The sequence below is a fragment of the Poecilia mexicana genome, unplaced genomic scaffold, assembly GCF_051168715.1.
Source record: "Poecilia mexicana isolate PSO_F unplaced genomic scaffold, ASM5116871v1 scaffold_11, whole genome shotgun sequence".
Taxonomy (NCBI): Eukaryota; Metazoa; Chordata; class Actinopteri; order Cyprinodontiformes; family Poeciliidae; genus Poecilia; species Poecilia mexicana.
In genome coordinates, this window is record NW_028263380.1 from 5217048 (window position 1) to 5231063 (window position 14016).

Sequence of the window (14016 nt, forward strand, 5' to 3'; positions counted from 1 at the left end):
AACATTTGATGCTAGCTGACTCTTGCAACCTATTCCAGCTTTTTGAGCTGTTGTAAGGAAATTGTGAGATCAGTACTACAGTATATTGATAAAACATTTGGGACGAACCTCAAAAACAAACATAAAATTGCAAGGAAAATATGCACTAAACTGAATCAAGTTCAACAGCAGTAGCTTCATCCGTTGTCAGTTTTCCTGTAGTCCCAACATTTACAGCTATATAGCTGCTCATTGGTAAAACAGGTGGTCTCACTTTTCACTGTGAAGAACTTGGTTCATCTTTATTAATATACATACAAATAGTAGCGTTCCCCAATAACATAGTAAATAAAACAATCTGAAATTTTCTGGACTGGGAAAAAAGTTTTCTCTTATCAGTTCAAAGGAAGTGCTCCCTTTTTGAGGGTTTGTGAAGAGTGGAACCCTCTCTGGGTTTCCAGGTTGCTAATCAACCTGTGATTGCATTTCCTCTAGCACATCTTCACAAGGCATCCAAATTCAAGAACAGATGAGATGCAAAGTCATTGGCTATCAGGCAATCATATATCAGCCTACAAATGGAGAAAACATGAAACTGTGGTGAACCTTAGTCTTGGCCTATCAAAATTACTCCAAGAAGGCATAGTTGACTCATTCAGGACTAGGTCACCAAGCGTTTTGAAAAAAAAAACATCCTTAAAAATTAGAATGTTTAAGCATAAGCTCAAGTGCGCTTGGGTTATGACAGTCAATAGGTGAGATGTAAGGGGGCTTATTTTCTTTATTCATTCTTGACTGAAAACAAAACTCCGGTCACTAGGCGGCAGCAGTGTTCGAATGAATGAACAGGGTGCCTGTTGAGGCCAGCAGAAGGAGTAGCCTGAACCAACACAATGGCGTAAACAGCTGACGAAGGAAGACACAATCGCGGATGATTTGAAGCACAGGTACAGGCACCTCCAGTGAAGAGAGCTGGAAAAGTTTGTGACGGTGAAAAGAAAAATGGCAGCTGAGGTGAGTAAAGAAAGTATCAGACAGATACGAGAATTTTTATTTATTTTTCTTAAATTCAAGTATAAAGTCATATCATGAGAGTAGTTGTACAATTGACAGACTAAAAATGGAACAAAGTGTAAAATTATGAGAAAAAAGTTGTTATAATGGGGGAAAAAGGCTTCAATACAGTTATTAAGAGCTGACATGACCAGCTCAGCGAGTCCGTGGTTATGTCTTTGAACTAGACAGTCTGACAATAATTGATGCTAATGTGTATTTAAGCTTTTCCTTATTTGTGAGGAACATAACTACCAAATCTGCACAAGATGCTCAGTAATTCCTATTGTAACGAAGTTCGCTGTATAGTTGTTAGAAAATTATGACTTTATTCTCGTATTAAAAACAAACAAAACTTATTGGTCTGGACCTGCTACACCGCTGCGAGCAAGAAACGAGCGCGCAGAAAAAGTCCAGGAAATAGACGGCGCCTATTTACTGTGACGCTTTACTTTTCATCTCTTCTGACAAGCTGAAATATAAGCAATATTGTTGCAGATTTTGTATCAAAAAAACTTTTTAAGCTATATATCTTTTGGAAAATAAGCTGGCAAGTTACTACTGTTTACAGTTTTAAAAAGTTGATAAATGAGTGACTGACTATACAGTCTTCCATGAGTGAGTCTTTTTTGACCCGTGTTTTCTCTGTGTTTTATGCTACTTTTGTCATTTTGATTCAAAATAATATTTTGTATTATACTTTCTGCTATGTATGGAGGAGGGAGGGGAAAGCATGTTTCTTGAATCTAGCAAGAAACATGCTAGCTAGCTAGCATCACTGTCTGTATGTGTAATCACACATATATGTCCATCCATCCCTCCGTCCATCCGTCGTTTATCCGGGTCGGGTCATGAGGGAGGCCCAGACTTCCCTCTCCCCAGCCATTTGGGCCAGCTCTTCTGGGGGAATCCCATGGCATTCCCAGGCCAGCCGATAAACATAGTCCCTCCAGAGTGTCCTGGGTCTTCCCCGGGGCCTCCTGACCAGATGCCCAAGCCACCTCAACTGGTTCCTCTTGATGTGAAGGAGCAGTGGCTCTATTCTTAGTCCCTCCTGGATGACTGAGTTTCTCTCTCTAAGGGAGATCCCAGACACCCTACGGGGAAAACTAATCTCCGTTGCTTATATCCATGACTTCTTTCTTTCGGACATGACCCAAAGCTCATGAGGGTAGGTAGATCGACCGGTAAATCGAGAGCTTCGCTTTGTGACTCAGCTCTCTCTTCATCACGACAGACCGGTACAGCGCCCGCTTCACAGCAGACTCTGCGCCAATTCGCCTGTCGATCTCCTGCTCCATTCATTTTTCCCTCACTGGTGGACAAGATCCCCAGATACTTAAACTCCTCCACTTGTGGCAGGACATCCCACCCGACTGGGAGAAGGCACCCTTTTCTGGCTCATTTATTTATGTGTTTATTTATATAGCTATGAAACTGGAGGCGTGGCTAACATAAAAATGTCTTTGATCGAAATCAATTAGGCGTAAAAAGATTTACCACAAATATCATTTATAAATGACATCCATAATGGAACAACTATGTTTGTTCTGTACTAAAGGGATACAAGTATATATTGGACAACTGTTATTATCCGAGTCACTTTCAGGAGAAATTAAACCGTAGAACTATTACTCTGCATCTCTATGCATAGAAATGGGGGTTTTGGGGGAAAAAAAAGGACCACCATTATTCTGTTTCACTAGAGCAATGTAGCATGTTCAGTTGTTTCCTCATCTACTGTTGAAGTCTGCAGCTCCAGCACTACGGCTGGAGCTTAAATCAGGCCTCTTTGAATTCTTATGTGGGTCTCTTGAAAGCTTCGCAAAGTAGAACACATAACTTTTAAGACTAAATGTTGGCATTTGCATTGGGATTTTGCACCACTCCCCTCCCCCCACTCCTTCTCACTCCACCAGACGTACACACACACACACACACACCTTCTCAGTGTAGTCTGCAAAGGGCCCAGTCGTCATCCTGGATGGCAGTGCTCAGCGGGGGCTGCGGTACACAAACTAGGCCAACTATATAAAGTGGATGAATCTTCATTTTGAAATGGTTGCCATGGAGTATGTACAAGATGCTGCAGTGCAAGACTGGACACTTTGGAGCGTGTATGTAATGTGTGTGACCATCTTGGGTTGCTTAAAGATGCAACTCAACAGTCTAAATGCATAAACGCATCATATTCAGAGAGGGTGGGGGAGGATTTTTGATCTTAGAAAACCCAACCAGAAAATGCCACACCTGTCGTGTTTCCTAAGTAACATTTATCAAAATGTGAGATTACTCCTAAAGAGCAACCCGGCCCGTTCTTTGGCGCAGGTTCCAGTCTGACTTCTCCTGACAGCCAGACCTTTCACTAATCCCGTTGATATTCACAAACGGGCACGTACGGGAGTCAACTCGGCATGTCGAACTCTCCCGTCCTTCGAGTGACAGGCAGGGGATCAATGAGGACGCACGCCTTTTCTGAAGTCCAGCTTCTCCTTAATGAACAGACGGCTCGGCTTCAGAGCGACGGTTGAAACAAGGAGAGGCGCTCCGGCCAGCCCGGCTCGTCCTCCTCGTGCCTCTGCAGCGTCTCACCTGTCAAAAGTATTGACGGTGCTGACTCTAATGTCAGCCGCAGCGGCGCCGAGTGTGCAGATACATGGTGGCAAAGAACCGATGGTTCAGGAACAGAGTTCAGAGTGATTCTAACATTGATACTCATCTGAGATTTTACCGTGTTTTTTTTATGGACCCTCCTACTACTAAATAAGGAGAGAAAGTAGACCTAGTTAGTGATTTTGGGGTTCTAGATGTTTTAATCTGAATCGAGAGATTTTGGTCACAGATTTATTTATTGTTCTTAATTTATCAAAGCCTGGTAAAAACCAAATCCTTTGTTCTAATCTTTGCTTTGTACAGAGGCTGTTGGGAAACGATTGCTTCCTAGGCGCATGGACTCCGTTGATGTTGTAAACAATTGAATCTAATTTTACCCAATCACTAACATTTGGCTGTGTTGTATGTAATATGCTAGCTTGATGAAGCTTACCAGAAATTGTGTGCACTTTAAGCGGTCGCGGTGGGCGACGGTCCCCCAACACAAAGAAAAAAGTCCTGAGCTGAATTACATCTTTAAGACAGCAGCAATAAAATGTCTTAAAACTTCCTCTTAGTCCGACCTTTAATTGCTCAATATTTGAAAGAGCGGCCAACACCGACTGAATGACTTTGTTCACTTCCTCCACTGCCGTTGCTCAAATTCTTCAACCCTATCTGGGCAGACTGCAATTCTAAAATGGCACAGAAAATTAACGTCGTTGTTCGCACTCTCCTCCTCAAACAGGAGCGGTTTGGCAGTGCAATAACATACCATGCTACATGTTATAGCATGATAGAACATATGTCATGCTATATATGTTTTATCACATATTGCATGACATATGCTGGTCTAACCCAGTTGAAGGGCTACACCAAAGAGCAGAGCGAGGAGAAATGTTCTCACCATCTCTTCCATCAATCCTAATGGGCAATGATTGCATCCCCTACTCCAACTTCTTTGCCCTCCAGACATTTGACCAGAAAGTGGTTTAGCAAAAACAAATGAGACGGATTAGCAGCGCTTGCCAACAAGTTACACTGCCTTCAATGGTGAAATATTCTCTCTGCTGCCACGATATTGAGCTGTTAGCATGTCATGATTGTCATACAGCAACAGTCTTTAGTCAGAGGCTGACTGCTACCCAACATCCATTCCCACCGTCGTCATCATCCGACCACTCGACGACTCTTTGATAAATACTCTCCAAAAACTACAAACTTTAAAAATTCCGGCGCCCTACTTCTTCCCCTCCACCCCCACAGTCCCATCTCGTCGTTCCCTCTGCTGTTCTTGTTAGCGCCGCTCAGTTCGTTCACCTCTCATTAGCTTCTCCTCTGCTGACTGGAGGCACCTGTCCTCCGGTCCCACAGCGGATATCTCACCCTCTGTTTAAATCAATTTCTATGTTAAATAGCTGCTGGGAGGGACGGGAGGGAAAGGGAAGGTGGGTAGAGGGGGTTGCTTCGGTTAGGGTGAGGCATTACACCCAACCACAACTCTTTCACACCTCTGACCCTCCAGGGTGATCCACGGTCCCTGTCGGCTTTGCTCTGGCTGCCACTCCCCCTGTGCCCCGTCTCCCCCTCTCTGCTGGTTCAGCCTTTTATCTCTCCGTGTTCTTCCCTTTGGCTTTTCTCTTTCATTTCATTCCCCTCTCCATCTTTCCTCTTTTTTTTTTTCATTCTGTATTTTGACTTCCATTCCCCCAGTGTGACCCAGGGCATGTTCTCATTTCAGATTAGAGCTCTAAAAAGGCTTGTGACAAGGTGTGTGTGCATTTGTTTGTGTGTGTGTGTGTGTGTGTGTGTTTGGCCCTTTAGCTAGGAGGTGATGTATTGCTTCAAATGTAGTCTCTGTGTTATAAAACCTGTTCCTGCAAAACCATGGGATCTTAATGGAAGCCTTTTTTTTCTTTTACGATGTAAGGATGCAAAGTATCTGCTGTCATTAACTGTCATTTAGATGGTTGAACAAAACTATTATAGTGCAAAAACAGAAAAACAGGGTGACCTCAGATAACCTTAAGGGCTCACTGTGGAGGATTACATGTGAGCATAAATGTCAGTGATATCTTAGTTTTGTGTTTTATAGAGGGGAGGTGAAAACCAGTGCAGTCGTGGTTAAGATGTTCGCTTTCTGCATATTAAATAATCTATTTATCAGCATTATTTTTTACTGGGGCTACAGGTAGTGGAGTAGTTGCTGCTTTGCAGCAAGAAAGTCTTGGATTTGAATCCTGCCCAGAGGACTGAGTTGGGAGGTACTCCAGCTTCCTCCCGTAGTCCAAAAACATGATTGTTTGGTTAACTTGTCTGTCTGAATTGTCCTTGTGGATGATTGTTTGTCCAGTGTCTGTTTAGCTGTTTCCATCTGAAATGTAGGCAAAACTTTATCAATATTCCGCTAATATCGAAAAACACATTTTCAAAATCGCACATGAATAAGTTTGTTTACCTGATATTTTATTAAAAACATGCAGCGCCATCGTCCTCCTACCACTTCCTGTCGTCTTTATCTTTTGTTTTTTGCCCCACTGGCAACATCCTGTCAATCACATGACTTGTGTGTTCCGACATAAACCGATTTCAATACGGTCAGAAAAAAAGAAAAAGAAAACATCGTCCTTGGTCCAGAATTTTCTATCAAAGAACGAGACGTTTTTTTTAATGTGTTTTTTTTAATTGCCGTGTTTCCATTAAGCAAATATCAAATTGTGTAATTATCTAGTCTGTGGACTATGCAGCGCAGCTTGTGTTGATCTGCGATAAACTGGTGACCTGTATAGGGTATACCCTAGCTTTCGTCCACCGACTGCTGAAGATAATCATCAACCTCATACCTAAAGTTCTCTAAACGGCTCAGGAAACTGGAATGCCAGTTGACTCAGGATTAGCTAGAATCTGCAAAGCAGCTAATATAGGAGCTACATCCATTTTGTTGGCGTTGAATAAAGAAGACTGTAGATGTTGGGTTCTGTGGTGGCGAGGTAAAATCCAGCTCCTTGTTGTTTGGTGTCTGCTTTGGCCCACACCCTCTGGTCTCTCGGCTATTGAGAAACGATTAATCCCTCGAAGCGTGGACTGTGTTGAAGTTTTAAATTTCACTCAGTCTTTAATGTTTGGCCGTGGCGTATGTTGTGTGCCTGTTCAGCGTTATGAAGCTTACTGGAAATTGCCTGTGCTGTAAACAACCAGACCAGACGGCTGTTAATGTTAATTCAATAGCAGCAGTATAGGAGTAGTAAAGAGGTTTGTGTATCAAGCTAAACTGCATAGGAAGACAACAAGAAAAGCTGCTTCTGTGGTAGAGCTGGGACACTTTCCACTCTGTGTATTAATGCATAATAAGATAGGGGTGAATATTTATTCAGTTGATTATTTTTTCTTTAATTTTGTTTAATTTTCATTATTTTTTAGAAGTTAGTTGTCTTTGTCAAAAATTTTTAGTCATAAAACATCAAATTTAGTTCATCCTGACTGATTTGCAGCGTCAATAAAAGGGTAAAATATCAAAGAGGGTTAGTACTTTTAAACAATACTGTATGTTAATCATAACTTAAAGTTGCCACTTCATTTTTTAATATATCCTTTTTTTCTTGCTGTAGTCACATTTCATGCACTCTGTAGCAGCAAATGAATCAACCTATAAATGCCAAAAAACTTTACACACAATTGAATAATTACACACAATTGAATAATCTATCCCCAACTCTCATGAGTCCACATCAACATTCTGTTGTCAGGTCACTATCGTAATATCATATGAGTGAGTCAGGAAAGTAAAGTTATCAAAATTAATTTTTTGATACTTTTGTGATAGATAATGTTTAATCAAATAATTTGAGGACAAATAAAAGCACTTTGTAGTGACTTTAATGGCTTAGCTGGAAGCCATAAAATTGGGAGGTATTAGGTGTACAACACACAGTTAAACTTGAAGACTTTAAAAGAAGTGCTTTTAATGGGCTGGTGGATGTTGGGTAATGTGTGTCTTCTCCAGTCAGATTCTGCTCATAGAGTCCAATATGAGCTGTTAGCCTGTGTTATAATGAGAAAAAAGGCTGTAGAAATCAGTATTTTTCTTCCGCTTACATATACTGACAGCCCCTCAAGCTTTCTCTTGTAAAGAGTAGTCTAATAACTATGCTGTGCCATTGCAACTTGATGTAATTACATCCTTGTTGCAGATTAGCACATACACAATGCAAATTACCCATTAATCGGCCAAGTATACGCGTGTGTGTCAGCGTCTTCGTGCATGCATGGCATTGTGGATTGTAGCTGCAACTTCAGTGCGGCGTTGGATTCCAGTCGGAGCAGCGCATCTGATGAGATAAGAGATTAATGACTCTGCCTTAATCTCCATATAAAGGAAATGAGCCTGCTTGCAGATAAGACCATCACCTAAAGATTAATGAAACGGTGAGGAAACTCTTGTGTTACCCCGCTATAAAAACACACACACAGATACACACAAAACGCAGTGCAGTGACAGGATATGATGGATGATGACAAGGACTAAGAGATACCCTCACTTGATCATTTAGCATTTACATGTACAGTGTGTTTATTGGCCGTCATGCCTCATGGGGGGAATTCATTATAAACCGCTGTAGCTCAGCTAAACTTGTGCCCTCACCACGTCTCGCGCACAGCGCTGGATTCAAGCGCTTAATATTCACAAGCTGAGCATGCACAAACAGTCGCATCTTTAATTTAAATCCAGGCCTCTTTATCTGCGCGCCCACGTTGTCGAGGAGATGCGCGAGTCGCGTATCGTCGGCGTAGAGCGCGATCCGTGATCAGCAATGTTGTAACAGAGTGGCAGGGGAAGACAAAGGATCATGAAGCTTTACAGGACTCTCTGCCTCCTGGTACATGCCGTTAAAATGTAATATATTGGATGAGTTCCATAACAAACTGGGAGTATTGCAAGACACTGCACAGTTCCCACAAGCTCGGTTTGTTTTATTGTTTAAATTAACGCCAACATCAGCGAAATGCTCTGTTAAAGCTAAATAATATCCAGGATTTTCATAGGCTTAGCATATAGGCCTCTGATAATAACAGGATTCAGCACAAAGTAGTATGAAATTGTAGGCCTTTCAAGTTAGCAAATTTTGCTGGACATTAGATTCTCCCAGTAGTTACGGCGATAAATGATAATGTTTTTGAGACGATTTTCAAGTAATATACTGATAATGGCATAATTCAGTTTATTTAAATGGGACAGTGCATATTAATAAAAGTACAATATTGTAAATATGCTGAATTTAGCAAATTGCGTTGTAGACAAAATTACCTTTCAAAAATGAAAAGAATTATCCAGAGAAGACAATAAATGGATGGTAGTTCTGGGGGAGCTGCAGAGATCCAATGCTCAGTTTTATTCCGGGCAACGTTGAAAGAGACATTGTGACACATTGTGATGGACAAGGAAACTGGTGAGAGATGATGGTCAGATAACAGAAGTCAATGCTTTCGAAGACAACATGCTGCAGGAAACTTGAAACTTGAAAATGGACGAAAGTTCCCCGTCCAACAGGACATCAGTAAAAAACAATACATTCAGTGATAGAATGGAATGCTTTATAGATCAGGGCACATTCATGAATTTGGGTGCCAAGTCAAAGACTTAAAGACTTAACTATAGATTGGCAAGAGTTGAAATTTAATTTTCACAGATGCTGTCAATCAAATCTGTCTGGGCTTAAGCAGTTTTGCAAATTGGAATAAGCTCTGCAGCTTTTAGGGCCTGTTGTGCTTATCCAGTGATCATCAGGAGAGAGGCAAGGTACACCCTTTTTGGAATGGTACATGTTACCATTCCATAAACCACAGAATAAACAAGACTCTTATAGGCAATTAAAGGAGACCAATCAACCTAATATCCCCTCTTTTTGGACTGTTGGATGTAAGGAAACCCAAGAATGAAACGGGGGATGAAAGACTGGCTGAGATTTGAACCTAGGACCTTCTTGCGTCAAAGCAACGTTGCCAGCAATTGCATCACTGTGCATCCTTCTAAGTTCCACAAAGTGTCAGCGGCTCAAAGGGAAACAAAAGCACCAGTGTCTTAACAAGCCATCAATTTTCCTTCTACTTCACAGTAAGAATTACTTTATGTTGTTCTATCGCATGTGCTCCCAGAAAGGGTAATTCCATTGTTTTCTCCAACAAAGCCTCTGCAAAGAGTATAAAGAAGCAGCTCACTGCAGTTCCTCCTGTGGCTTGACGGCAGGGGCCACGCCTGCAGAGAAGAGGAGAGGTAGCAGTGAGGGGATCGGTGAGGCATTGTTGGGGTAATGGAATGCAACCTGCTCAGTATGTGCTAAAAATGTGACCACAGCCGTGCCAGGCAAAAAATAAATCCGTGTGATTCCTTGGAGGAAAGGCTGGAGTCAGCCACTTGTTTTGCCACTTCTATCCTTTTCATAAACCCTCACCAGCCTGCTGGCTTTTGTTTTCTTCCTTCAGACCTGTCAGGCAGAATAGTCACATCTGCTCCCCTCCTCCCCTATCTCCTTCAATTCAGGGGGACACAGTTGGCAAAGCTGCCAGCTGCTGGCCAGAAATGTAAGAGTACGTACAGTTTGTACGCAGCGGTAGTCTAGTGTGTGTGTGTGTGTTGTGTGCCTGTGAGTGTTGATGGCGACTGGTTAACCGGCGCTTGTCACATGGGACGCCATTAGGCCTAGCGTGGCAGAAACCGGGATGAAGATGGAAGCTTGGGGAGAGACGGAAATTTCAGGCAATTCCGAGGAGAAGCTTGTGCTTTCAGAGTGAGGGGTTGATTATGAGAGTGGAAGTTTAGGTAGTTTAGTTTTCCTTCCCTTGCTCTGTTCTGCTCTCACACCCACACAGCCTTGCTATTGCTCTAGCAACAGATTGTGGGCTCTTAACTACGTTCCACAGCTCACATCTTTGTCAGAGCAAAATGCCAGTTTGGGCCGATTGGCTGCACTTAAAGAACTTAATGTTCCCCTGCTAATTATATAGAGCAACAATAACAAGTAGGGAAAAAACTGGAATAGAATGTGAAAGTTTCATCATAATCCCCCCCAACTTCAAATTCATCTGGTCATCAACAGGTATTTTAATTGGGTACAACTCCATGCCGAAATTTAGAATACAAAAATAACAAATGAAATGTGACAGTCTAATCTTAAATGTCATATTTTAGCTGGAAGTGAAAAGCATAAACAGAATTAACAAAGATAAATGCTAAATGCTAAAAACATCAATCTGTGTCTAATGGTCTGTAAAATGTGTTTCATTTTGTGAATTGTTACTGAAAAAGCCCTTTGCTTTTTACCATTCTTTAACTGCGGTCAGGGGCCACATGAAATTGCTCCAAGGGCCACAAATGGTTCCAGGGCCTTTAGACATGCCTGCCTGAGGGTCTTAACTTTATTTCTTGCAGATGTGAGTAAGGGATCTGTTGGGATCTTTAGGGTGTGAGGAGTTCATAGCTAAGTGGCAAAGGGCTGGGATGTGATGGTTCTCCATAGGAAACTGTAGGTACAGGGTCAGTCTCAGTTGCAACTGGAGCATTTAAAGTACCTTTGTAACTAGTTCCTGAGGGGAGAGTAGGATGAAGGTGGCTAGTCAGATGGAGACCTGGTCTGGAGCACTTGAGGCACTGCTTATGTCTATCATGGTAAGAGAAAGGCACAAGTCAAAAAGTGAAGCAGTTGAGTTACTGGTCTGTCTATGATCCAACCCTCAGTTATGGCTATATGTGTGTCATAACCAAAAAAATAAGATCCTGGATACTGTACTCCTTCATTTTCTCTTGAGTACAAGTCTGCAACTCCAGTCATCAAGAGCAGATATTCTGCAATGTTTAGATGTTTCCCCGTTCCAACACACCTGGAGGTTTTCTAGGCATGGCTCACTGAGAAGAGACAAAGACTGGTTGGTTGGTTGGTTGGCAATCATCGGATTGACCAATACTCAGACCTATTGGAAAAGTGTGTGCAACTCTAATAAAGTTTAAATAAGACAATGGTAAAATTGTTCTATTTAGGGATGTCTTTTGAGGTTTTTGTTGACCTTTCTGAAGTGTTCCCAAAGTCCTGACCTCAACCACATTTAAAATAAATAGATCATAGGACCAGAAAACCAGAGATTTTAGAAGAACTCTACCAGTTCTGCCAACAAAAGACATCAAATAGCCACCAGAAAGATCCTTGAAAGATGTTGATGGCAACCAAGATGTTGTTGGCAACCAAGTTGGAGCTGAACAATAGCTCCATTTTTAAAATCCAGACACTTTCACACTTTGCTTCTCCGTACAGTTGCTTCTCTCTGTCTAAGGGCAGAGCACAACCTGGACAGCTCCATCACAGGACAGACAGACAAATGAGACAATGCACCTTCACTTATGGCAACCTATACTCACCGGTTTATCCAGAGTGAATGTATTTAGCGGAAGACCTTGAGACAACACATGCAGGTATGGGAAGAATATGAATATTCCATATATTAAGTCTTTGCGCTGATGACTGCCAACCTTACTACTATTGGTGCTGAACCCCAAACCATAACATGGCTACTGTTCTGTTGTTTTTCTGTTTCCTGAACATGCGCTGATGTGTGTCATCATCCTATTACTTGTTTCGGGTGAAGTTGATGGACAATGCAGTGAAATGAGCAATAGAGGTTAAATTCATATACGTAAATCCTTCAAATAGATTTGTTTCTTGCATTCTTTTTGTATTCCTGAGTCACTAGAGATCGGTTTCTGCTTTTTTTTTTGTTGTTGTTGTAAAATAGCACAAAAAAAATGATGTGTTCTTCAGTGGTCCAAACAGTTGATGGAGAGGTGATGGTTGACAGATGTTTGATGAGAAATGTCCCAACTGTCAAGTTTGGGATGATTGAGTAAGTGCTCGGTCCATGTCAGCATTGTCAGAACTACAGATCAATACTGTAAAAGCTGTCTGAAGTCAGCTATTATTTACAACTTTACTGTCAAACAGAGCCTGGAAGAAGCTTTCATTCCAGTTGAGCATTTTTTCCTTCTTTGTCACGTCACAACTGCGAACCACAGTGTCTTCTGTTGGATTTTTATTTGGTAGACCAACACATCTTGAAGACACCTCAAAGAATTGGGTTGCAGCAAACGTGAAAGAAGGTGCTCTGGTCAGATCAGATGAAAAGTATTGCATTATGTGGTGAGATGTGTTTTATTAGCAAGGATGAGGAAGTCAGTTTGAGATTATGGAAAGAAGGACAGAACTACAAAGAGGGAAATCCTGAAAGAAAAACGTTTGAGGCTCCAAAATTTGGTGTTTCTGCTGGAAATTTAAAGAAAAAGTTTTTCTCTTAATGCAACAAAATATAGAGGAAGTCAAAGGTCTATCAATCATTTTTCTAGCCACTGCAAGTCAAGGTCAAAGTGTTTCTATTACAAATTATGCAAAACTTTGTGGATGTTACCCTAATGTTGAAAAACGCAATTTTGCAATTGCTGTGTTTCCATTAAATTAGAAATGCAGTTAAGATCACACACAAATAAGTTAGCTCTCGTGATAATTCATTTAAAACACGCCGCCCCGTCATCCTCCTACCGTCGTCTTCATCATTTCCACCAACCGGATCCATAACATCCGGTTGTTGTTGTGACTTGTGATGCGAACAAAGGATTTCCATCGCAGTTTTCGAAATACACCAGTTTTGATACATGCATTAAGCAACTCATTCTAGCACCACAACCTTTTATCATAAAAGTTGAGGGTGTTTTTTTTTTTTTTTTTTTTTGTTCCCATTAAGCAAATCTCTTTTTGTAACTCCACTATGCTCAATTATATGGCCAATGGAAAACTAGCTAATGAGCTGAAACAGGTTCCGTTTTCAAACTGAACGTCTGATTGGACAGAAACACTCGCATGACAACAAATTATCAAAATTAAAAATTCCTCTTTTTCTTCTTGTACAAAACAATGTTACTTGCTTCAAAAACTACTTTATGTGGAAAAATGCCTTCTGTGGAAGAAAAAAAAACAACTAAAGCTATTCTCTGAAAGGTGAATAGCCAGATTTACCAGCCAGATTTAATAAGGTAAGACACGTTGTATTGAATGAATTATTTCTGCTTCGCTGCACCAAAACTTTTTCAGCAGCAAACCCTTCCTGCAGTACTGGACTAGAAAAGAGAACGGGGCCATACAAGCAAAGATGAGGAGGTGGGATTAAAAAAAAAAAAAAAAACAACCCTCCCCCCTGATCTATATGTATAAAAAAGCCATGTATGTAAAAGAAAGACAGTGTGACTTTGTCCTCTTTGTAGATTGCAAGAAAGCACGCTGAGCTCCGTAAAGCTCCCCTGCTCTTCCGCCTCGCTCTCTTCCTGCCTTGGAATTGGCGGTATTCAGACTTGGGGAC

The 14016-nt window shown here is 41.4% G+C and overlaps 1 long non-coding RNA gene across 1 annotated transcript in view; it reads left to right on the forward strand.

Annotated features, from left to right (window-relative positions):
- The first annotated feature begins 824 nt into the window (after nt 1-824).
- The window catches only part of LOC106924438 (uncharacterized), a 42212-nt gene continuing 29020 nt past the window's right edge, over nt 825-14016 (forward strand). The window contains exon 1 of the long non-coding RNA XR_001419630.2: nt 825-993. This is a non-coding gene — a long non-coding RNA (uncharacterized LOC106924438). The remainder of the gene's footprint in view (nt 994-14016) is intronic.